This window comes from Haemaphysalis longicornis, unplaced genomic scaffold, assembly GCF_048455015.1.
Source record: "Haemaphysalis longicornis isolate Haplotype H1 unplaced genomic scaffold, Haemaphysalis longicornis Haplotype H1 scaffold_14, whole genome shotgun sequence".
Lineage (NCBI taxonomy): Eukaryota > Metazoa > Arthropoda > Arachnida > Ixodida > Ixodidae > Haemaphysalis > Haemaphysalis longicornis.
In genome coordinates this window covers 4,551,279-4,576,462 of record NW_027526245.1, presented here as the reverse complement: position 1 = coordinate 4,576,462, position 25,184 = coordinate 4,551,279, and the positions used below count along the sequence as shown (strand labels likewise).

Here is a 25,184-nt window from a genome sequence, read left to right as displayed (position 1 = left end):
AACTGCATCGTCCTTGGCTTCGTGACATCTGGTGGAGGTGCGGGGTACGCACCCTATATGACGACCTCTGCAAACAGCCAGCCCAGTCCAAGTAGAGCCAGCCTCCGACTGGAAGGATTGCCACCCGAGCTCGGTCTTCTGCCAGAAGGGCCCAAGAGAAGGAACGCTGCAACCAACACCATGGTGCACAACCAGCGTCGACAATCGTCCTGCAGCAGCCCCGGGAACCCCCATCGTTCCGCAGATCCCCCGGAGAAGATCCTGAGGACTGGTTGGAGAAAGTGGAGCGCGCCCGCATCTTTAACAGGTACGATGCAGAAGAATCCTTCGGCCATGTTTTCTTCTATCTAGAAGATACTTCCCGAACGTGGTTTGAGAACCATGAAAGCTCCCTAAACAGCTGGACTCTCTTTAAGAGCGAATTCCTCAAAACATTCGCTACCGTCGTGCGAAAAGAACGAGCCGCCCTCTTGTTGGAAACGCGCACGCAACAGCCCAACGAAGGGTTGGGATCTTCGTTGAGGAGATGAAGCAACTATTTCGCTGTGCGGACCCAGATATGACGAAGGAAAAGAAGCTACGCTTCTTATACGCGGTGTAAAGGAGGAACTGTTTGCTGGACTTGTCCGAAACCCGCCCAAAACTGTCGCCGAATTCGTGACCTGAGCCAATACAATTGAGAAGGCCCTCGAAATGCGTGCTAAGCAGTGCGAGCGGAACTTTGTTGGCGCGGCTAATGCGAACTACATCGACAACCTGCGGATTCAAGCTGAAAGCCTACGCGAGACCATCCGCGCACTAGTGAGAGAGGAGCTGCGGAAATTTCTCCCCACACCGCCACAGCCCCAAGTCGCTACCCTTACCGACGTGATAAGAGAAGTGCAACAAGCGTTGGGAACTTCTACGCCATCCGAAGTACCCCGAGAGCCACAAGCTATGACATACTCCGCGGCTGTTCGTTGGCCCCGCCCTGCTCCAACACGCCGTCAAGAGACCCCGCCGTACCGCCGCCCACTGTCACCCGCCCGACCCTCGGTAGCCCGAAACCAGACGCCGGGGAAGACGGACGTATGGGGAACTCTCGAATATCCTTCTCTGTGCTACCACTGCGGAGAGGCCGACCATATCTACCGTCGCTGCCCATACAAGAGACTCGGACTGCGTGGTTTCTCTGTCGACGCACCTCGCACTCTCCATGGCCAACGACCACGTGAGATCGACGAGTATCTATCTGAAACCAGCCGTAGCCCAGCGCGTTTCAACCGTTCGCCGTCGCCCTACCATACCAATCTCCGAACTGCCGTAGCAACGCTGACTTCGCCCGTGAAAGGTCCCCCAGCCCACGCGGGGGAAACTAAAAAATTCCCCGCATTTCTTCGAGGGGAACAATGTGAAAGTGCGAATGCACGAGTTGAATTTGCGCGGTTCGGTAATGTTCGCGAAAGAGAGATCACACACACACACACAACTACAAAGAAAGAAAGATGGATTTATTCACAGACACCTATTTGTGTTGTCGTTGTACTTGATTGCTAGAGCGGATCTCAGCTTTGAAATTTCGTGTCAGTACTCCTTTAAGCGGGTGCATTAGCCCTTCTCACGCCCGATTCCTGGCCAATCCCCCACGTGGGTCTGTGCCATGTCAGCGGCCAGGCAATGCGCGCCCATCTCCCCCCGTTGCCAAGGAAGACGAGGAGATTCCTTGCCAATCCCCCACGTGGGTATGCTATGCGGACATCGCTGGTGGACGCAGGTTCAGGGTCGCTTAAGTAGTTTATTCGCACTTAAAAGCAGCAACTTCTGGAGGTGAAGTTGCTCTACGGCGAAAAACCGAAAACCCTCCAACGAGGCAAGGACGCACCGAACGTAGTGATTCACGACATGCCCTCATCCCAAACGACCCGACCTTACCCTGACGAGACTCCCGAACACGACGACAGCTATACGGCGCGACGCGTACCCGACCTGACCAAGACGTCCGCTGAGAAGACGCACAGTGCCCGACCGTCAACACGCACAAGCCCAGATGCGACGCCCCGACGCGCCCGGAACTCGAGGAAGGCGGCATCCGACGTCAGGTGTCCATCGACGGCTTTGATGTAGTCGCCCTCGTAGACACGGGAGCCCACTACTCCGTAAAGGGCGGACCATTTGCGTCTAAGCTGAAGAAAGGTATGACCAGATGGAACGGTTCGCACATACGCACAGCAGGAGGCCACCTCGTGACGCCAAGTGGAACATTCGCATTGCGCGTCACCATAGACGGCATGACATATCCTGCACAGTTCGTCGTTTTGGCCAACTGCTCCCGCGACGTAATTCGTGGAATGAACTTTTTGAGAGACAACGGCGCAATAATTGATCTGCAGACGAAGTCGATAACGTTTTCCTCGGATCACTCTATTACGCCGGAACCGAACCCCGAAAACCGTGCAGCTGTAAGGATCGCCGATGATCATGTAAACCCTGCCACCCCGCGCAAGCTGGATGATCATCGTCTAATGTGAGGATGCTGCCCCCTGACGTCGACGCTATCGTAGAGAGTGACCAAAGGCTGCTTCTCCACCGCGGTGTGTCTGTCACAAGAGGCATTGCACGCTTCAAGGAACACCAATCTCACATTTTGGTTACTAATTTCACCAAGGAGTACCAGCATTTAAGCAAGGGCGCGGCAATTGCATTCCTCGAAGAAACGCAAGAAGCAAGTGACGTGATCGCGGTCACCAACTTTGAACGCACACCCGTAGAAACCTTCAAGCGCCCGCAGCCCTTCGACGTGAATCCGGCGCTACCGGAAGACCAACGAAACAAACTATTGGCTTTGCTGCGTCGCTACAGCGAGTGTTTTTCGTCGAACTCGAAACTACGTCAGACACCTCTAGCGAAGCACCGAATAACAACCGAAGATGGAGCCCGACCTACCCGACAGTCACCCTACCGCGTCTCTTCCCACGAGCGGGAAGCCATCCGGACTCAAGTCGACGACATGCTCAGCGACGACATAATACAGCCATCGAAAACTCCGTGGCTGCGCCGGTCGTACTCGTGAAGAAAAAGGACGGCACTTTAAGGTTCTGCGTTGACTACCGGAGAATGAACAAAATCACCAAAAAGGACGTGTACCCCCTGCCACGAATCGACGATGCCCTCGACCACCTCTGCCACGCGAAGTACTTCTCATCGATGGATCTGAAGACCGGCTACTGGCAACTTGAAGTGGACGAGAGAGACCGAGACAAGACTGCATTTATAACCCCGGACGGTCTGTACGAGTTCAAGGTGATGCCGTCTGAACTGTGCGCGGCGCCAGCAACGTTTCAAAGAGTGATAGACACTGTGCTATCTGGCCTGAAGTGGCACACCTGCCTCGTCTACGTCGACGACGTTGTGGTATTCGCCCAGACTTTCGATGAACACCTTGCAAGGTTGGAGTCTGTACTCGAGGCTATTCGCTCGTCGGGGTTAACGCTGAAGCCCAAAAAGTTCCGCTTCGCTTACGAGGAACTCAAGTTTTTGGGACACGTCGTCGACGCCGCGGTAGTCCTGCCTGACCCAGCGAAAACATCAGCCATAGCGAACTTCCCAAGACCGAATGACAAAAAGAGCTTCCGAAGATTTCTCAGACTGTGCGCATACTACCGGCGCTTCGTCGCAAGCTTCGCATGCATCGCAGAGCCACTCACGCACCTGACAAAAGATAGCACCCCTTTCGCCTGGGAAAACGCTACAAGAAAAAGCATTCTGCGAGCTGAAACAACGCCTGCGAAACCCCCCCGTGCTGGCTCATTTCGACGAAAACGCCGAAACGGAAATGCACATGGACGCCAGCGATATAGGTTTGGGGGCCGTCCTAGTCCAAAAGCAAAGCGGATGCGAAAAGGTAATCGCCTATGCAAGCCGCGGTCCGTCGAAGGAGGAGAAAAACTACTCTGCCTCCGAAAAAGAGTGCCTGGCAATCATATGGACCATTTCAAAATTTCGCCCCTACGTGTATGGCAGACCGTTCAAGGTTGTGACAGAGCACCATGCGCTATGTTGGCTCGCCCATTTGAAAGACCCCTCTCGGCGTCTTGGGCGGGGCAGTTTGCGCCTGCAAGAGTTCGACGTTACAATCGTCTACAAATCCGGCAGGAAACACTCCCACGCCGACTGCCTGTCCCGCGCCCCTCTCCACCCACCGCCACAAGGCTCCGATGAAGACAGCGCGTTCTTCGGAGTTGTTACGGAGAACGACCTAGCCGCCCAGCAGCGTGCACACCCAGACTTGCGCGTAATAATCGACTACCTCGAAAGACGAAACGCCGCCGTGCCTAGAGCGTTCAAGCGTAACTTAGCAGCATTCAGCCTCAAAAACTCCGTCCTCGTGAAGAAGAATTTCAGCCCCGGAACGGGAACGAATTATCGACTTGTCATCCCCGCAGACCTTCGTGACGAAATTTTGGAAGCGTCCAACGACGACCCATCTTCCAGACATCTCGGGACAGCTCGCACTATTGCAAAAATTAGGGCGAAGTACTTCTGGCCCCGCCTTAAATCTGACGTCATCAACTACGTTCGGAGTTGCCGTGACTGCCAGCGACGAAAAAGACCCGCCGAAGACCCGCCGGATTTCTGCAACCGATCGCCGACCCGTCGAAGCCCTTTCAACAGATTGGAATGGACCTGCTAGGCACGTTCCTTACGTCACGATCATAGAACAAGTGGATTGTCGTAGCGACAGACTACATGACGCGCTGCGCAGAGACCGCCGCTCTTCCGAGGGGGACTGCACAAGATGTAGCCAAGTTCTTTATAATCCAAGTTGTGCTGCGACATGGAGCCCCTGAAGTCCTAATCACGGACCGTGGAACGGCCTTTACCGCGGAGCTGAAGCAAGAAATCTTACGCTACAGCAACACCGATCACCGAAGAACAACGGCGTACCACCGCCAAACGAACGGACTAACGGAACGTCTGAGCAAGACGATTGCGGATATGTTGTCCATGTACATCGACGTTGAACAGAAGACTTGGGACGAAGTCCTCCCGTATGTCACGTTTGCGTACAATACAGCGACGCGGGAAACTACGCAGATGACACAGTTCGAGCTTGTCTACTGAAAACGGCCGGCTACGATGCTCGACGCTATGCTTCCGCAAGTAGAAGACGACGACCTCAACGCCGACGTCCAAGGATACCTTCAACGTGCGGAGGAGGCCCGACTGCTCGCTCGAATTCGTATAACGGACGAGCAGCTGGTGGATGCCAGCCGCTACAACCTCCGACGCCGAGACGCCGAGTACCAACCAGGGGATCGTGTGTGGGTTTGGACTCCCATTCGACGACGCGGACTCAGTGAAAAGCTTCTGTGACGTTATTTCGGACCCTACCAGATTCTACGACGTGTTGGCAAATGAACCTATGAAGTGATCCCCAGTGGTGATTCCGGCACATCCCGACGACGCACCCTACCCGAAGTCGTCCACGTGGTTCGCCTCAAACTGTACTTCGCAAGATGACGAACTTTTTTGTTGTGATTTGTTGTTGCTATTTGTTCGGACTGTCGTCTTATTTTAGCATCGGGTCGATGCCCTCTTAGAGGGGGGTAATGCCGCGAACCATATACGGGTTTGTTTATTTATTGTTTGTTTTTAATGCCCGGCCGCGCCCGGCTCTGGTATCTGTGTCCTATGCGAAGCGAGTGTTCCATTCTTCATTTTTACGCCGCACGGGCTATCTCATTCAGATAAGCAGAGTGTTTCGCCGTAACGCCACTAGCCCGGAATATTCTTCCGTGATCTGCAATGTTCTGGATGTGAATCGACGGTTCCAGAAACGCTCGCGCCGAAAGATAAAAGCCTGCACAGCAGACGCCGCGGCATTCGATTCTGCGACGCTCGCCGACGCAAGTCACTTTGTTGACCGCTGCTTCGCCGCCTCTGTATTTTTTTGAGTTGTTAGGGGCGCACAAGTTCGCTCCAATAAACTTGTTTCTTTTTCAAGACAACTGCGTCGTCCTTGGCTTCGTGACAATATGAACATGATAAATTTCGGGCCGGATATCTTACTGTCAGTTGTATACAACGTACTCACCATTATAATTGGTAACAAAATTTCTGCCACTGTAGATTTCACCCAAGCAGGGTTTTGCAAAGGCTATTTAAATATGACCCATACTCACACGATCAATCAGGTGATAGAGAAGTGCGCCGAGCATACTGAACCTGTAAATATAGTCATCATAGACTATGAGAAATCGTTTCACTCGGACGAAACCTCAGCAGTCATTCAGACATTAAGGAACCCGGGTGTAGCCGAACATTATTTAAGAATACTAGAGGATATTTACAATGGGTTTACAGCTACTATCATCCTCCATAAGTGGAGCAGTAAAATACCTGTATAAGGAACAGCGTAAGAGACGGAGCCACAATCTCTCCAATGTTATTCACAGCATGTTTACAAGAGGTATGAGAACATTGGATTGAGAACAGGTGGAAGTAAGGGTTAATGTAGTAGAGCTGAGTATCCTCAGATTTGCTGATGGCGTTGTCCTGTTAAGTGACTCGGGTGAGTAACTGCAAAGCATCCGTACCGCACTGGACAAACAGAGTGGAACCGTGGGCCTGAAAATAATATGCAGAAAAGTAAATCAATGCTCAATAACCTCGGGACAGCACAGCAGTTTGAGATTGGTGGCGAGGCACTAGAAGTGGTAATCGAGTGTATCTACTTAGGCCAAGTTGTGACCCCGGATTCTAAGCATGAGGCAGAGATGCTTAAAACGATAAGAATGGGCTGGAGTGCATACGGTAGACATTCTGTGATAATGAATGGCAGCCTACCATTGTCTCTGAAAAGAAAGTGTATGACAGCTGCATCTTACCGGCACTCACCTACGGGGCAGAAACTTGGAGGCTCACTAAGAGGGTTCAGTTTAAATTGAGGATGACTGAGGTAGCAATAGAATGGAAGATGATAACTGTAACATTAAGGCACAAGAAGAGAGTGGAGTGGATCCGGAGAAATTAAGAAGATATGGAGGCTGGCAGGGCATGTAATGCGAAGTCAAGATAGCCGCTGGTCATTAAAGGTAACCCACTGGATCCCTAAAGGAAAGCGTGGCAGGGGCCGGCAGAAAGTTATATGTACAGATGAGGTCAAGACGTTTGCGGGGATGAATTTGTCGCAGTTAGTACATCACCAGGACATTTAGCGATAACTGGAAGATGCCTCTGACCTGCAGTTGGCATAGATGGGTTTGTGGTGATGATGATGATAACGATGACGACGATGGAGAGGGCACTAAGCACTTATCAACCATTCTCGCAATGTGGGGTACCTCTACGATTTGGCGCGTCTTTTCGTGACGGTGTCGATATAAAATAGTTGTTTCATTGAACAAGGGATGGCATTCACACGACGAACAATGCGCGGACAGGTTTGAATGCTGATTCGATTTAGGGCGCTCTCATGTTCGCATAGCCGGATATTCAAACAGCGTCCAGTTACCCCATTATACGCAGCTTTCCACTTCAACTGTATCTTATTGACCACTGCCATCCGGCAGCCTAGATACGAATGATTGTGTTTGACAGACCAAACGCCGAAACCTGAGCACACACTCATGCATACGTGTGCTTCCGCGTGGCGGTGGTCTATAAGGTACTGTTGAAGTAGAAAACTGCCAATATCGGGAAAACTGGACGCTCTTTGAATATACGGCTGCGGGAGCAACAACGGTAGAGAGAAAGAAAGAAGAAAAAAATAAAGAAAGAAAAACTTGTAAGCTTTCAAACCTGTCCGCTAGTTTCTGTCGTGTGGATGCCACTCCTTGTTGATTGTAACAACTATTTTACATTGACACCGTGACCAAAAGACGCGAACAATTATTGAGGCCGCCCGTATTGCGACAGCGGGAGATAACTGTGTACGTTCTTCCTCAGTATCTCTATCTAATCTTGAAGTAGGCTATCTAGATGTTGCTTAATACAAGGTTCACTTGTGCTGATAAAGGTGATGCACCACTTTATTAGGTGTCTTTTCTTCATGTGTATATGTTGCTATTTTTTCAATAAAATTTTAGTTGATAGTAGCGTTCCATCCTTCTGTAATCGTTCCTCCTGGTTATCGTTGTTTCTTCGCGCTTTCGTTTCACCATGAACCGTTAACAACTCGCCCAGCTTTATTTGTGACTTGCCAGTCTAGTTAGAGAGTTCGCCTGAAAACCAATATTATTTATGTGAGATTGTTGCAGCAACACTGTGGTTGTAAAAAGAGACTTGGTCCCAGAAGAGTGTCTTACGGGTCAAGCAACAAGTGTGACTTTCCGTACAAGACAACTCACCGGCTTGGAGATGCATATATTGCAGTGCGCACGCTCTACTACTCATGAAATTTCTTCCTCAACTGTACGCCAGACCCTCTTTATGGCCTTTTGATGCGGCAGAAGACAAATTTCATAAGTAAGCTGGAATGGCAGGCCATTAAAAATCACCGTTAATGTTGTATGCACCAGAGGAAAAGGAAAAGGGTAAGAAGAGATGGCTGGTGACGAAGCATGGTGGGATCGGAGGAGCCATGATCCGTAGGGATATCCGCAAGATGCGGTAGCCGTGGTCTGCCGATGCCGTCGTTAAGAGCGGCCGGAGACGCAGCCAGGCTACGGTGCAAGGCGTTCGTGGACCGCGCAGTAAATCGCCGGCTCCGACTGAGCAGTTTTGTGTACCCCCTGACCACCACAATGAAGTCGCCGACAACCTAAAAATAGCAGCACCGACTTCATCGACTGCGCTAGAGTACGGGAGCCATTTACTCCATCACGGCTGTCTTTTTTAGAATAAACTGTGAACTGTTACTAGCTTTCCTCCTCCATTTCCGAACAATGCGAGTTTAGGATTGATTTTAGTGATGCATTCACTTTGTGACTGTAACATCCAAATCAATACTTCGTGCCATCTCAATCAATGTTTCTCCCTGTCTTATACGCCCACGTCAAGCATAGGTTTTATAAAACAGCAGATTTCTATTGGAGTTGCAGGGCATAAAAATATCGGTTTCTGCAAGCGTTAAGCATGTGGCTTTCAGATTTTCGCATTAGGTTTTGTTGTAAGCTCTGGAGGTCAAAACTTCGCTATTACGCTTCTTTGCAGGATCCTTACCTATTAAAGTCTGATTCCCATATTTTCCTTCTTCTAGCAAGGTAGCGGTAGCTTTATGTACCAAATCCTATACGGTCTGTCAGGTCTTAGGAGGATCGCAACGTATGTGCGAAAATTTATTCGAATAGTAAAAAATACGCGATGTCTTCATCTCGCTAGAGGGTTTATTCTGAAGTGATTTGGGCTGTTTTATAGAGCTAACGCACGTCAAGTTAGGAACTTTTTCCTTTCATTTTGTGTAATACTTGTCTTGTTGTCCGGGAATTTCTGATATTTCTGCTGATTCGTATGATGGCTTCTTCAAATGCGATATCGCAAAACAATTTTTTGATAAACTGACCATGCAAACCATGTGGATCTGTCCCGTTCAAGTACCCTGTCCAATCTGTAGACGCACCCGTTGCAAACGTGCTGTGTATTGCCCAGACTTAAATTGCGTATTATAGTTTCACCACTGCTCTTACTCGCACCGTTGAACCATTTTTAGAAAAAAAAGACAAGAAACGAACAATTCATCAATAAAATAAATCGCTAAAACACCCACTTTCGTATCACTTCCGTCATAATTTGTTAAGCAGTGTTGAATCAGTGTCTCTCTTAATAGTGTGGAGCGAGCACGAACGTTGATTACGTGGGAAAACCAGTTCACAGAGAGCATGTCACAAAGTTCGTAATGAATACGTGAAACGTTAGAAGGGTTACACTGAAGTCACCAAGAAGAACGGGCGGAGCCTTGGAGCTTGACATAAGCAATAACATAGGTCCAAGAAAGAGATCAACTTTTCTTCAATATCTAGAAGATGGCCTATAAAACACACCTAACATGAAAGTATTAGTTTTTACAAAACGTAATTCAAAGTTGGGATCAACACTACAGTAATCATGAAGAATGTCATAATATTCCTTGCTTCGCAAATAAATGCTGACACCACCGCCGTACATTGTAGCCCTACACATTTCCCGGCAAGGATACCCATCAAACACTATTTGATGACTGGTATTAAAAATATATGCCACACAAATGATTGCAGTAAGTGCAATTCCTCGTGTTTCTCTTTGAAGCTTTATACATTTAATTAAAAGAAAAATGGTGGGATGGTTTGCTGCAGCAAGAGCTAAAGAAACCCAAAGGAGTCAGCGGCCTGATGGGCACAGTACGCAATTGAGGCTGCTATTTCAGAGAGGGAACGTTATTAGAATATTGCTTTTCATGTTAGCGGCTTACGCAATCCTAATTAGATCACTATTGTTATGTATGCGGAGGGGTGTCTCACCCTCGTTCTTCGGAACAAATACATGTCCGTTGTTTTGCCATGCGAAGGTGTAGTTATGTTCATCGGCTTAACCCACAGAGGTCGTTTTTTTTCTGCAGGTAAGGTAAACGATCGCAGCATCTGATCCATAGTCTTCAGAAAAGTGCGGCGCTGGACCCATTGTTCTTTCAGCTGTAGCCTCACAGGCTCTTTTCGGGGCCGTCCTGGAAGGCGATACACGTTTTAAATAATGGTGTGCTTTATTTCATGGTAGCCCGGTTCGACTGCCGGTCATTCAACTTCTCGAACAAAAGCTCTTTATGTTCTTGCGTTAAACCACGGATCTCGAAATTTTGACGCCGGCCGTACTATTGAAGTTTGTTAACCTGTGCTTTCATTCTTTTCATGACTGAGGCGTAGCGCGACTGTAAGTGTTCAACCCTTTTCCCTAGCACCTAAACATCATTCGTTTACCTGAGGACGTTTTCCAGCATTGTATTATACTGAAGAATACAACTTAAAACTTCTATGTATTACGAGTCCACGAAAACACATTTTAAAATAAATAGAGTTTGCTTCAAATAAACAGCTGCTAGTACTGTTCTGTTGAAAAATTACATTATTTGTAAAATTTTAAAATAACTAGATGTGTAGATTGACTGATTCCTAAACAAAAACCAAGTAAAAATACCTTGCAAAGTATCAGCCTAGGATGGTAACTTGCGGCATGATACAAATATCAAAACAAAGCAAGTGTTTTATTTAGTTCTCATCTAGTTTTTGTTCATGACTCCCTAAGAAAAACCATTCTTCACAAGGGTGCATTAGTCTGCAGCAGTTGCCCAATAACTTATAAGAAAAAGATTGATACATTTATTTGAAAAGTTACCAAGGTAATTACTTATACCATCAAGTTTTAAGTTAAAAATAAGCGTATTTATAATTAGAGGAATGGGGAGTAATACATTTTGGTTAGTTTTGCCGTATTCCTGTATTTACTACCTGATGAAAATTCAAAATACATCAGATAGAGGGGGAACGCAATAAAGGAAAACAGAATGGTTTCAAAGACGACAAAACATTGAAAATTAGGGAAAAAACACAATATATCAACAACTCCTTTATTGAAATGACAAGATTGGGGCATTGCGAAGCTTTCCAAAATCATGTCCCCCACCAAGCTAACCAAATAACGGAACTAGAAGCGAGAAACTGTTTTTTATGGGGAGGGTTTACTGCCCTGCGACTGTGCTCTCTAGTGCTATGCTGATACGGGAATTCTATAGATTTCTCAAAGCGTTCAACCATCGTCACCCGATGGAGGGCAGCATTTCCTGTCTACTCGTGCACGTGAACGCGTCCCGCACAAAATAAAAATTGCTTCGACTGTACCGTATGGGCGCAATAGGACAGACGTCAGCTTCAATTCGGTAGGTAGTCAGGCTTGATGCTGACCACAGAAACCACTTTATTTTTTTCCTTTTCACCCACGATCAGAACCACAATAAGAGTGAGTTGGCTTTCATCTAGGGTGTTGTGGGGGGACTGCATACGACATTAGTGAGCTTCGCTACCCCAACACGCGTCACCCAGGCCACTTCAAGTTGCCTGGATCTGTTAATAACCAATGCCGACACGCTTGTGTCCGATCGCGGGACGATTACATCAGATATAAGTGACCATTGGCCGATTTTATGTTCTATCATAGTAAAAATGAAACCAGAAACTTTCAACGTAAACCATTCCTTACACAACATATAACGGCCAAAACTCTTGAATTGTTTAAACTAGACGTTGTCGCTTATAACTGGTCTCGCCTCTTCGAAATAACAGATCCGAATCTTGCATATTGAAGTTTTCTTGCAGCCTTCCTTAAAATCTATGCAGCCAACTTTCTTTTTAAGCCTCTTTCCCGTAATAAAAAAACAAGGAAACCATGGATTACGGCGGATCATATAAAAAATAATGAAAAAATAAACTTTACCATCTCTTTCTTAAAACACAATCTGTAGATACCCTGACAGCTTATAAAAAAGCACGAAACAAACTAAATAATCAGCTAAGACAAGCTAAGGCGGCATATAACCAGCATTTGTTTGATGACATTTGTTCAAAACAACCAGACGTTGCTTGGAAACTAATAAATGACTCTCTAGGCCGCGGCAAAATAAACACACCAATCGAAAGCATAGTATAGAATGGCCATAAACTATCTTGGAAAATTCTTGCGGATTACTTCAATAGGTACTTTACAAACATTGACGTACCAGCTGGTAAAACTACTGCTCTCCAAATACCTATTAGTGGTCCTACTGGAAGCTTTTTGTGGAGCCTACTGAATATTTCGAAGTATGCAAAACTTTTATTAATATAAAAAACAGTAGAGCATTACAACATTCAAATTAAACCTGTTAAGTACGTCCTATAATTTATTACCCCTAATCTAACTCATATTTTCAATTTATTTCTTCAGCATGCGTTGTTTCCAGATAAAATGCAGCGAGCAAGAATAACGGTAATTTTTAAGCATGGAGATAATAATGATCGTAAAAATTACAGGCTCATATCTGTCATACCAGTCTTCTCCAAATGTATAGAAAAATTATTCTTTTCGCGTATGTGTAATTATCTTGAAGCAAGAAGTAACATTACGAATCCACAATTCGGTTTTCGCAAAGGAAGGTCCACTGAAGCAGCCTTGCTAACAAATAAGGAGCACATAATATCAAATATAGAAAACAATAAGTTCACTTTATCACTCTTTATTGATTTTAGTAAAGCCTTCGACTGTGTAAACCGTAATATTTTAGCCGAAAAATTATCGCAATCAGGAATTCGTGGGAAGCCCCTAACACTTATGAAATCGTATCTAGAAAACAGAGTGCAGTCAGTGTATATTTCTGGTGAACTGTCTATTTTTCTACCAATTTAAATGGTGTTCCTCAAGGCAGCGTGCTAGGTCCCCTGCTTTTCAATTTATATATAAATGATATTACGCACATTGACCTAAATGCAACATTTGTAATATATTCCGATGACAGTACTTACTTCTTTCTTGTCCTGATGAGAATAGTTTAATGCTCAAATGTAACGCGGTTTTGGATGAATTATTTCATTGGTCAAGTTCGAAAAAAATTAAGGTTAATCCGACGAAAACAAAAGCAGTTTTATTCCGAGCTAAAAGCAGAAGAGTTGAACTGTTGAATATGTTGAACTGTTGAAGAGTTGAACTGTTGAAGAGTTGAAGAGTTGAATATGCCAATCATGATGTAGTATAAGTAAATGATCACAAGATCCTCGGTGTAACGTTCCAATCCCAGCTTTGTTGGAATAAACATGTAGATACCACATCTAAAAAACTATCTTCTGTAGCCGGCGCGATAGCGCGCACGCGACGATTCTTCCCAGAAAAAGTTAAACTGAACATCTACAATGCTTTATTAGCCCTATACATTAATTACTGCAGCATAGTATGGACTACTACAACCAAACAAAACATCAATTAACTACTCATCTTACAAAAGAAAGCCGTTCGCCTTATTGCAAACCTTGATTATTCGTGTTCCACTCATACTTTCTTTCCACGTTACAACATAATCAAGGCAAATTATATGTACGACTTCCGAATTCTCCGCTCCTTCTACTTTTCTTCGCTACCGATAAAAAACTTTCTCATACATTTGGCATCACTCCAGGCCTAAATTCACCTTATAAATACCCGTAACACAGACAACTGGCACCAGCGAAAATTCCGCCATAACTACAAGTTGCAATCACTAGAGCAGAACTTGCCATTATTTCTAAATAGATACAATTTTCCAGCTAATTTTTCTTTAGGACAGCTAAAAGTGTTTTTGCCACCAAAGAGTAAACTGGAAACAGCCATATATTGTTTGATAAACATAACTCCCTGCAGTGCAAATGGTTTTGCTGATAGCCAATTTTCTTTAGTTAGTTCTCTTTTTTATACATTCCCCTCCCATTCCCAATTTCCTGATGCGTTTTTATACATTTTATACAATTTTAGACATTTAAGTTTTATACTTCAGAGCGTTATGACGTTGCATATTTGCATTCTGTTTGAATTTGTGAAATTGCATTTTTTCAAAATTATGTTCTGAAACTGTTACCGGCTGTGTATTTTATTGTGTGAAAGTCAGTGAGTATTCATATGTTTTATTTTGTTAGAGTTTGTATAAAAGCTCCCGGCGGTATACTGACACTGTTGTGTAAGGGTTCATGGGCCCAGTCAAGCGGTTAAGTCTGCTTTTAGCCCATGAACCTCTCCAGATGTATTGCTGGGAAATAAACCGATTGATTGATTTGGTGGTGGAATCCATGTTCTCACAAACAACTGCTGCCTGGTGAATCAGCGCATTCAAAAACAGTAAAAGAGGCAACTGCTTCACTCACTCAGTTATCTGCTTTAAAAATTGTGTGCTTACAAGATACAAAATAGTTTTATCAGTCTAATCGGCAATCTTCCCTCGGCCGGTTTCCCTGCACTGTTGCCAGTGTGACAAAGATCTTGCCCAAGAAAGTGACAGCACAGAAGAAAACTACAGATATCTGCTGTCCGCAAAAAATCGATGTCATGTCGTACATGCACTGAGTCTCCCACAATGTGAAGAAGGCCACCCCAAAAATACTGGATCATGCTTGCGTTCTCTGCCCCGTGTAAGCTTGAGCGCCTGTGCTCGTGCATACCTGATGAACGCAGGAAGAAGGCGTGTTGGAAAAACCACTCAAATACCTGTGTCGATTGTGCTGTTGGTTCTGAGTTCGAAACCTCGTTATCTTGCGTTTAACGTTGACCAAACGGGCCATTGCGTAAACGAGGTAGCGAAGGAACATGAATTGTCGCTTGGAAAATATAAGGGCGCCCGTTTGCCTACCCACTGTCATGTCTGCGGTTGTGGGCCACGGTTTAATGAGATAAAAATACTAAACAAAAGCGTGGAGCAAGATACGAGAGAGTTAGCTCAAGGGTATTATATCAGGAAGAAAGAGAGTGGTTCTTTAAGTGATACTCCTATTGCACTGCACAGTAGCGCAATGGTCCGTCTTGAAAACGTGCTGTAAACATCTATATTACTGTAGATATTTGGGCATGTGCACTACCCTCCTTTCTCTTCATCTTTATTTCTACAGAAATATAGGCGCATCCATGACGCAGTAAAGTAGTTCGAAGATTGCACCTGTCCTACTCTCTATTCACCGCCTGTGTTTTTTTGTTGCGCTCCAGTGCCGTATTTTACGTTCAGGCAGTGAACGGTACGGGCATTCCTGTGTTTTGGCAACGATCCCCGAATTTACCCCTCGTGGGCCTTTGCAGAACTTTATGGTGTATTTTTGCGATCGCCAACACTCACTCCGTCATCCTTGGTCCTGACGTTGTCACGAACACGGCCTCCCAGTCGTTGACAAGAGACCGCGACTTCTCGTCGCTGCAACCCTCCTCTCAGTTGAAGGCTTTGTAGCTACAACAGATTTGGATGTAGCGTTCTTCCGTGCTGCAGTTACTAAAAACCGTTTGCCGTCCTGTATCAAGCGGCCAGACAAAACACAAGTTTGGTTCATTCGAAATATTGCCTCATTACAAACATACTTACACCACTGTTAGCGCACACTGCGCTAAAATAAGCTGTATAATTAGGAAAAAGGAAAGGGTCATGCGACCCACTAGCTCTTTTTGTACTATGTGCCCACCTGTGCGTTTGGCTGAGGCTGGCACAAACAAACGCTAATTAGGCATGGCTTATAGGCGTGCCGAACCTGCTATATCAACCTAAATGTAATGCATATTCACTTTAAAGCAGTAAGAATGGTGCAGTAAGTAATAAAATAATTAAATTTAAGAAAATACGTGTAAATATAGAAGTAGCGATGCGCAGTGCTGTTATACTATGCTCGTTTAGCTGCACCGCAGTGCGCTGCTTTGGAGTCGTCTTACGTGACACTGTCCGATTTGCGTAAGGCACGTTGTCTCAGTTGGCTTGTTTTTCGAGGATATCCCATGTATCTCGAAACAATTCCTTTTGACAGCAGCAAAAACAAGCCATGTCCAAATACGGCGAAAAACAAAGCAACGACGGCGATGGTCCGTGGATGGGTATGCTAGCGCCATTTGGAAGGACTGATGGCAAACAAGGTTGCAGAGCCAGATTACGCAGTTGAAATTTATTTGAATACGCGCACTTTGACTTCATGGGTGAAGTCAGGAAAACGCACAATTTGGCAGGAGAATGAAAATTTTAAGCTATATTGATTATTTTTTCTTCTTGAATATGGCATCATTACCTGCAGGCAAGCACTGCGGAAACTATAAAAGACGAAATCTTTCGAAAAAAAAACATGCGTGTAGTTTGTCTGCTTGGTCCCTTTATGAGGCTCCCCACCATCAGGTAAGCAAGCGAGTAGAATCAGCCTGTGACACATGACCTCCAGCTTCAGATAAAAACTGCTTGACTACCCGTCTTCTTTTGCCCCCGAATTCTCGCACCCGACAGATTGAACATTTGCCGTGAAGAGTTCGAGCACATTCTGGAACTTGGCATCACCATACCTTCCCCCGCTACACATTAACCTTACATATTATAAAAAAAGAACGATGGCTGAAGACCTTCTGATGACTACTGATCTTGAACCTCTCCACCACGATTACATGGAGTCGATTACGCAACTTACGCGAGCCTTGTTGTAGCCCAGTAATAAACTCCGCACCAAATTCACTTCTTTTTATATGCTTTATTCTGTCATTGCCCTTGTTTTGTATTCTCGACCACCCAGTACGCGCGAGAAAAGAACGCACGAAACGCAGAAAAAGAACACACCAAAGTTGCACGCGCACCACCCGCTGATGGCTGTACTTTCCAATATACGGGGAAAACTTTGTGTGGCAATGTAGTCAACGCTACGGAGGCGAACCACATTGTTTAGCTACACCGCTGGAAGTTGTTAAAAAAATATTTGATCGGATGGAACCTAGCTTTCTGTCAAACACCAACCATTTTTTTATTCTCGCCCACAAATGCTTTTACAGTATCCCAAAGGAGTTTCACGTTTTCCCAATTCAGATGGATTTTAATGTACTAAAAAAATCTCATTCTTGTATTTTCTTTGGAGCGTAAATACGGAGCACCAAAAATTCACTTCCGCAATTAGAAAGTCACTTATAAGTAATCTACCAGAATCAATAGAATGATTATTTTAACTAATACGTCAATATCTGGTCTCAGAAATACACAACACCGTTGAGATGTTCGTACAGGGCGATGTACGCGCCGGCAAAAACTGGTTACGAATGTATTTACCATGCTGTCAGGCTTCTCCTCTGCCTTTATTTTGGTTTCTTGTGTGCAAAGAACGTCGGGTTTCTTCCCAATTATGAGGCCCGACGATGGGCATTGTTTCCGCCTGAAACATAGCCCACGTACGTTCAGGGTACCTATGTGGAGCGGCATTTTTTTTAAAACGTCCCTACTCTAGTGGTGAAAAATCTGAAAACAATTCCATGAAATTTTTTACCTACTGGTTTTGAAGTTAACACCAGTGGTAAACGTTGTCCGCAAAAAGGGAATAAGACACGCACCAACGGGCTATGGACTTAACTGCTTTATTGAATAGAAGCTGCGATAACTATATACATTTTTTTCCCTAGAGGAAGCGCATAATTTTGGGACCCTCTCACAGGCAAAAAGGTAAGGCAAAGTCTGAACCAAACGAACGCATGTTTCAGCTGCTGTTGCGCTGCGTTACGAAAAGCTATTTCTTTATGCGCGATTACCACAGATCGTAGAATAACGCATTTTTCCGTGTGTTTTCTCTCGTTAGGTTTCGACATTATCTCGCTTCTGCTTCGCCGCACGATGCCCCACTATAAATGCGCTATTCAGATCGGCGCTGCAATAGCATCGGTGTACGTGTTTCGCCAGGTCGCTGCCCCTCTGAATATTAAGGCAGGTGCGGTGTTCAGGAGTTATCAAATTGATACACCTGCACGTTTGGTCAAAGCAAACTTTTTTTGTTTATTACAGGAAAGTAGAAACTCACGGAGCATTGTTTTGCTGGAAACCGCTGGGCCGTTGTCCCTCATTGTTGGTTTTACATTTGGTATGGTTGTGCGGCCGGTTTTACGAAAGAACTCGCAGCTAACAATAGTTTTCATCTCTTCCGAAGAAGAGCAATGATGGAACTACCTAAAGCTAGAGCAACAAAACTATGATGTGTCAAATAACTTACTTCGACTGTTCAAAATACGCCTTTTTGTTGTTGCCGAAAAGAAACATAACTACCCAGTAGGTTACTGCTAGTCATGTGGTTACGACGTAATTTCGTTTTAGAGCCATCCACCCCTCTTCTTGTATTGTGAGACCTATATATATATTAGCTGGAGCGTCTGAAACTGCAAATTCAAGTAGGTGGCTGCCATTTCTACTTTACTTCATAGTTTATTACAAAGCCATGAAGGGACCAACTGCCTTTCTGATCCTTGTAACCGTGGTTTTAGTCATGTGAGTAACGTCTTTATATGTTTTCAGCTGTGTACTGCTAGATGATTCCGGCGGTATCTTTGCACAAGCATTATTTTTGATGGGTGCGTTTGTGCTGGCACTTAAACAAAAACGAAGAGTATCCTTATTGAGCAATAATTCATGCCTTACGGAAGAGGCTGTCCGGGCGTTTGTCTCACGGTTTAACATTTTTATTTATTAGGAGAAATAATATTATGCGACCTTTTGAAAAGGTTAAAATTTGGGGTTATACAAATGCAATCTTTCAACGGAAACTTTTTGCGAAATACTTCCATTCCGGTTCAGCATCTTGTCATTACATCATAAGTTGGTGTTACTTCCCTGACAGAGGAAGTTTCCCATAACACACGAAGAAAATTCAAATATTCGAAGAAGGTTGTTAACTCGTAAACATTTTCACAGAAGGAATGCGTCATAACTAAAAAGCGGTATCATACAGATGATGTTTTTATAAACTTCTTAAAATCGTGCAGCGATATTTTCTTTGATTTATTTATTGGGCTCACGAAATTGTGCATCAGCAGCTGGTTCCCGCTTGAATGCTTCACTATCGTACTGCCTCATCTCTAGCTGCTTGCAGACGAGCAAGAGTACTTTTCTGAGTAACTTTGAACAAGCAAACCTTGCGCCCACTAGATATCAACAGTTTCGGGTGTTTCCTTTTATAGGGGCGGCATAATGGCCGCATACGCTAAAATCCTCCGCTGGCGTGGGTAGGCGATTGTCCAGAAGTGGCGAACAGCATACAGATAATACCGACAATAAAAATTCGCTCAATGCGTGTAGTATAGAAACCGTAGGTGTTCGGAAAACGTATAGAGCGCAGATATTCGGGATCAATATTCAATATTGGTTGTAGGCAAAGAAAAGTGGGCAGAATACCTCCGTCACGATAGGGCACTTTGAAACTCTTGTTAAGGACATTTGCTGAGCCTAACATCAGAAAACTCACTACGCTGATTATGAAATAAAATTATGAAACAACCACCATCAGTCAACACTCTCGATCGTAGGAAAGGAGACTACGGTAACGTCGTCAATGGAAGGTATAAGACCTATTCTAATTAAATGACAAAGTCCCTACCAGGAGGGCTTCAAAACGTAGTGTGTGTGATAGTACGATGAATTAAAGAAACGTTTGCCCGCAAAAAGAATAGGTTATGCTAACAAAAGCGCGGCGACAGGCCTCCCAGTCATAGTAAAGAAACAAAAAAAACGCAGTAATAAAGGGACTATATTGACTCTATTACCATGACACAAAATCCATTAACTGGACAAGGTTTTGCCAATGTTGCTTCCTTCATTATGACAGGATCTCGAACGCGTGCTAAAGCGCCTTCTATAAAACGCAGTAGATGATTGAATACGACGCCGAATCAGATGCACTGCCGATCAGAATGCCGCACGCCGATGATAGTGGAACTCTCTCGCTGCAACTGAAGAACCAACAGACTACAGCTCATGAAAGGTCCGAGCGGTAAAGGACACAACAGGCGCATAGCTGTCTAACGATGAATACGGTTTAAGAACGAGCAGGGTGCCTTACCAATCCATTATTTGTTCGTAGCTTGAAAACGGCTGTAAAGCGGATGATGCGGCCAAACCTTTCACAAATAGCGACGGCTTCTTGTCATGTGCGTTTTTATTTATACAAGAGTTTCTCTCCAGACGTAACCCTCCAATATAAAGATCAATCCGTTAATTTGTGAAACCGTAGCCGTACAATGCTACGAAGAAACCTTTTATATAAACTAACACGCCTGTTATAGCTTGTTTGACAGACATTATTATAAGTCTTCAGACACCAAAGCGAAAACTAGGCGTATAAGCAAAGTAAATCTTCATGCTACGTATCGTAAAACCTTGCGATTCTTTACTCGTTGATGTAAAAATAGAGGCATAGTTATTGTTTTCCTTAATTACACATACCGCGGCAGGCACATTACACATGGGCAACGCCGTTTTTGCCAGAGCAACATGTAAGAATCTAACCATCGATGATGGTAGTAAGGGTTGCGGGTGGACACGAAACATTGCTTTGTGAGATGTCAGCATCAAAGCCATTCAGCCTGCTATCCGTAACCTTGCTTCAGAGTGGTCAGAATATACCTGCTAATTATATACACTTCTCGGTACAACAGTTACTAACACTGCAACTCAAAACACACGATACTAGGTTAAATAGGAGCACGAATCTGCTGCCAACATGTGATAGTAGTGGATTCAGATTATTACGCGAAAACGTAATATATCTCAACAAAAACAGGCACAATAATGGCGAGAAACGGCCCGAGTCTATTGAAAGTTCGCACATAGTTTGCGGAGGTAGCCTTCTTACATGCTCAAGAATGCAACTTGAGAAGACGTAGGACATGCAAAACCCGTGAAAGTTCCCCTTTCGTTTGCTTGTTTAGATACAAAGGGGGTGTTCCTCTGCCATTACGGCGCTAGACTGTTCTTACTTATTCGAAATTGTCCTCGATCTAAATGGATGCTTTCAGCACGAGAGCACTATAAATGAATGCGTTGAAAGGCGACGCTGATGAATTTTACTGGCCGACATTCATACGTCCACGTCACAGCTCAGTGTTTTTTCGACGTGTATTTTAGCTGTAATGGGCCGCACAAGATTGCTTCAATGCTGTTTGCTTGTCAAGAAACCCTCGTCGTTTATGGCAACGGGACAATATAGCATTGCAACGGCAATGAAGTGTTGAGAGCTCGACTCCAAGTAAAACGTAAGAAATAAACTAACTCGTTAATAAAGTGCGAGAATAGCAAACACGGCAGTGCACAACCATTCAGCCAATAAGTTTTAAGATGACAGTCTTTCTTAGGCTATTTCAACTTCATCACCAAAAGCCTGCTTAGGCCCACTGCAGGGAGAATGCCTCTCCTATTGACTTCCTACAGCTTCTGTCCTGCGGCGCTTGAGTCCACTGCTTGCCACCGAACTTTCGTATTCCATCCTCCATAGTGTGATTGGCCTTCCATTTATATTATACCGACCTTTTTGTAACCACTCTGTTACCCTTGTTGAACACGCGTTGTCGGTTCGTATCACAACACTGTCAGCCGAAGTACATTTTTTTCTTTTCTGGAAATATGATGTCGTCTACTCGAGCGTGTTCCCTGATCCAGGAAGCTCCTTTCCTTTCCCCGAAGTGTAACTTCTATCATTATTCGTTCCATGGCCTGTTGAGACTCTCTAAGTTTGTTTTTTATTTCTTTTGTAAGGTGCCAAGTTTCTGTTCCGTATGTCTTTGCAGGCGGTATGCACCGGTTGTACATTTGTCTTTCAAGCGAGAGAGCAGCCTGCTGTTGGTAATTTTGGAGTGCTTGCCGAGTGCTCCCCAGCCCATACCTATTATTCGCAAGATTTCTCTTTTCTGGAAGGGGTTAGCACTAACCACCCACCCCAAATAGTTATATTAGTGTACTTCTTCGAGCGCTTCGTCTCCTAAGCTTAAGAGGGCGCTTACGGCATGCTTATTTCTTATTACTTTAAATTTATTCATATTTGGTTATTTCCACAGTCATGAGTTTCCTTCTAGTTCATCAAAAAGTTTTGGCAGGAGTTCTGCAGTCTCACTCCGGAATGCATTGTCGTCTTCAAATCCTAAATACCTTAAAGTATTCTCCGTTTATTTTTAACCCTGTGTTTTTCCTGTCAAGCTTTCTTATTACCGTCTGCAGACATGCTGTGAACCATTTTTGTAGGATAGTGCCAACCTGTCTTACTCCCTTTTGGATTGCGAAATTTATCGCTTTAGTTGTGAAGTGTCTTTCGGCCCGTACATCCTTTATACATGTCTTCTAGAAGTCGTGTGTAGGTCTCGTCTATTCGCTGGTCTTTTAACGCTTTTAGCACGGCTGCAATTTGTACTGAGTCAAACGCGTTCTCATAGTCGATAAATGCCGTATAAATAGGTTTAGTGTATTTAGCAAATTTTTATGACTTCATTACAACATAGATGTGACTCAAGGTTGACTACCTTATCCTAAACCCAGCCAACTCATTGCGTTGTTCGGAATCCTGGCTGTCTCCAATGCGCTTAACTAGAACTGCAGTAAACCGCTTGTAATTAACTGTTTGCAAAGCTAGGCGGATATACCTGAGACTAGGCGGATAGGTCTTTAATTGTGTGGCAATCCCGCAATAGTGGCGGGGGACAATCTCACGGGATGGACATCTGCCGGCTGAGGAAGATGTGGGGCGAGACGAGCTAGGTTAGAACATGGCGGACTCGGCTGGGCGAGGTGTGCGCATCCGGATCGGCTGAGCAGTGGACCTTGGCGGAGCGGGACTCCCAGTAAAGGTGTGATTGAGGGGGCTCAGTGTCTTCCTGGGGAACCGCGGCTGGGTGCAAGAACCCCAGTACAGCTATTGTTAAGGCCGTTGGTATCTCCCTTTTTATTAATCAGAATATTTGCAGCGTTTTTCGAAGCTATGGGCACTTTCTGAGTCATCAGCATTCCGGAATTAATGAAGCAAGCTTTTCCAGTACAATATCTCCTCCCTTGTTCAAAAGGTCCACGATTATGCCGTTGTGGCCTGCAGCGTTTAGTCTTTTGTATGCCCTTCAGAGCGTATCCTAATTCTTTCTTAGTAACTTGTGGGACATAGCAAGTTAAGTTTGTACTCTGAGTGTTTTCCCCTGATCTAAAGTCACTGGAATGCAGAGTGGTGCAGAATTTTTCATCCACCTTTATTATTTCGTCCATGATGTACATATTGTTGCCCTGTTCGTCTTGGAGTTCGTACGTTGTCTTTTCCGATGGCCAGCTTCCCCTTTGTTGCTTTCAAACATCCACATTTTTGCAGGTATTTCTCAATCACTGCCATGTTGCCAGCCCAAGTGCCGTTTGTTTTAAGTTCAATAATCAATTTAGACAATACTGCCAACCTACTTTGATCAACAGGACTTCAAAGTTTTATGTTCTTAAGGCTGGCAATTAGTTCTGTTGTTTTGTTAGTAAGTTTTGCCATTATTTTCCTACATGCTGCTTCTCCCACAGCTGCTGAAGATTCTGTGAATTTTGTTGTTAGGTTGTTATTCAGCCTTGAAACGCTATTTTTGTTCTCATAAGGAAGCGTAAATTCGTCTTGGAGAGTTATTTTAAACTCCTTCATCTGGTCTCTTACTGACTCTGTTTTGGGTTTCTTACTTTTCCAGAGTTTCCTTCTTTTTATGTTAAGATTTAGGATTACATTTCTGTTACCCATTCTGTGATCGCTGCACTGATTCGTACATATGGTTACGGGGAAGTTACTGTATTCAAAAAGCTGGAAGAAGGAAGTCAGAAGATGAAGGCAGAGCAGAGCGTCCAGATCCACGCACCAAGCGAATCGAGTCCATTTGTCGTCGGCTTCCTCTTCTAGCAGCTCAGCAGTCATCAGTCCCACAGAAACCGACGCATACCTGTCGGCTTAGTACAGAGCCGAGCATCCTCGTCACATATCCACCAGCCCAGGAAGCACCGACTCTGTGCTGTCCATGGTGTAGCGTCCAAGCTGGGAGAGTTGTAGGGCTTCAATGGCGGTACATGCATGATATCGGTCTTCGGCGTGGAAGACGACGTGGACGTTGCAGCATGACTTATCTCATAAGCCACATCGGAGACCTGGCGAAGCACATTGTATGGGCCATGATAAGGCGAGAGAAGCTTTTCATAGAGGTCCACACGGCGAGACGGAGACCACCACAACACGAGCGTTCCAGAAGTACAATAGACGTTGCGGTGCTTAAGGTCAAAAGGCTTTTTTTGCGACACCTGCGAGGCCGAAAGGCGGGCGCGGACGACCTCACGGGCTATAGTTGCACGAGAAATGTCTTCGAAGCCATATTCGGTCGGTGAAGTGGTCGATGAGGGAATCAAGGTGTCATGCGGCAAAGTGGGCTCACGTCCATAGAGGAGATAAAAGGGAGAAGAAACAGCCGTATCGTGGCTCGAGGAGATGTACGCAAAAGTCACGTAGGGCAACGTCAGGTCCCAATCTTTGTGATCCGCGGAGACAAACCTAGGCAGCATGTCCGTAAGCGTGCGGTTAAATCGTTCTGTAAGTCCGCTGGTCTTGGGATGGTAAGAAGTAGTGCGCTTGTGTGTCGTGTAACTCAAACGAAGCAGATCAGCCACCACTTTGGAAAAAAGTATCGTCCTCGGTCGGTGAGAAGTTAACGTGCTGCGCCATGGTGTAAAATGACGTCGTGAAGGAGGAAGTCAATGACATAAGACACACAATTTGTAGGTAGCG

The 25,184-nt window shown here is 45.1% G+C and overlaps 1 long non-coding RNA gene across 1 annotated transcript in view; it reads left to right on the top strand.

Annotated features, from left to right (window-relative positions):
- The first annotated feature begins 18,814 nt into the window (after window positions 1-18,814).
- Window positions 18,815-25,184, top strand: part of LOC144164955 (uncharacterized) — a 51,205-nt gene continuing 44,835 nt past the window's right edge. Inside the window, exon 1 of the long non-coding RNA XR_013321268.1 lies at window positions 18,815-18,907. This is a non-coding gene — a long non-coding RNA (uncharacterized LOC144164955). The remainder of the gene's footprint in view (window positions 18,908-25,184) is intronic.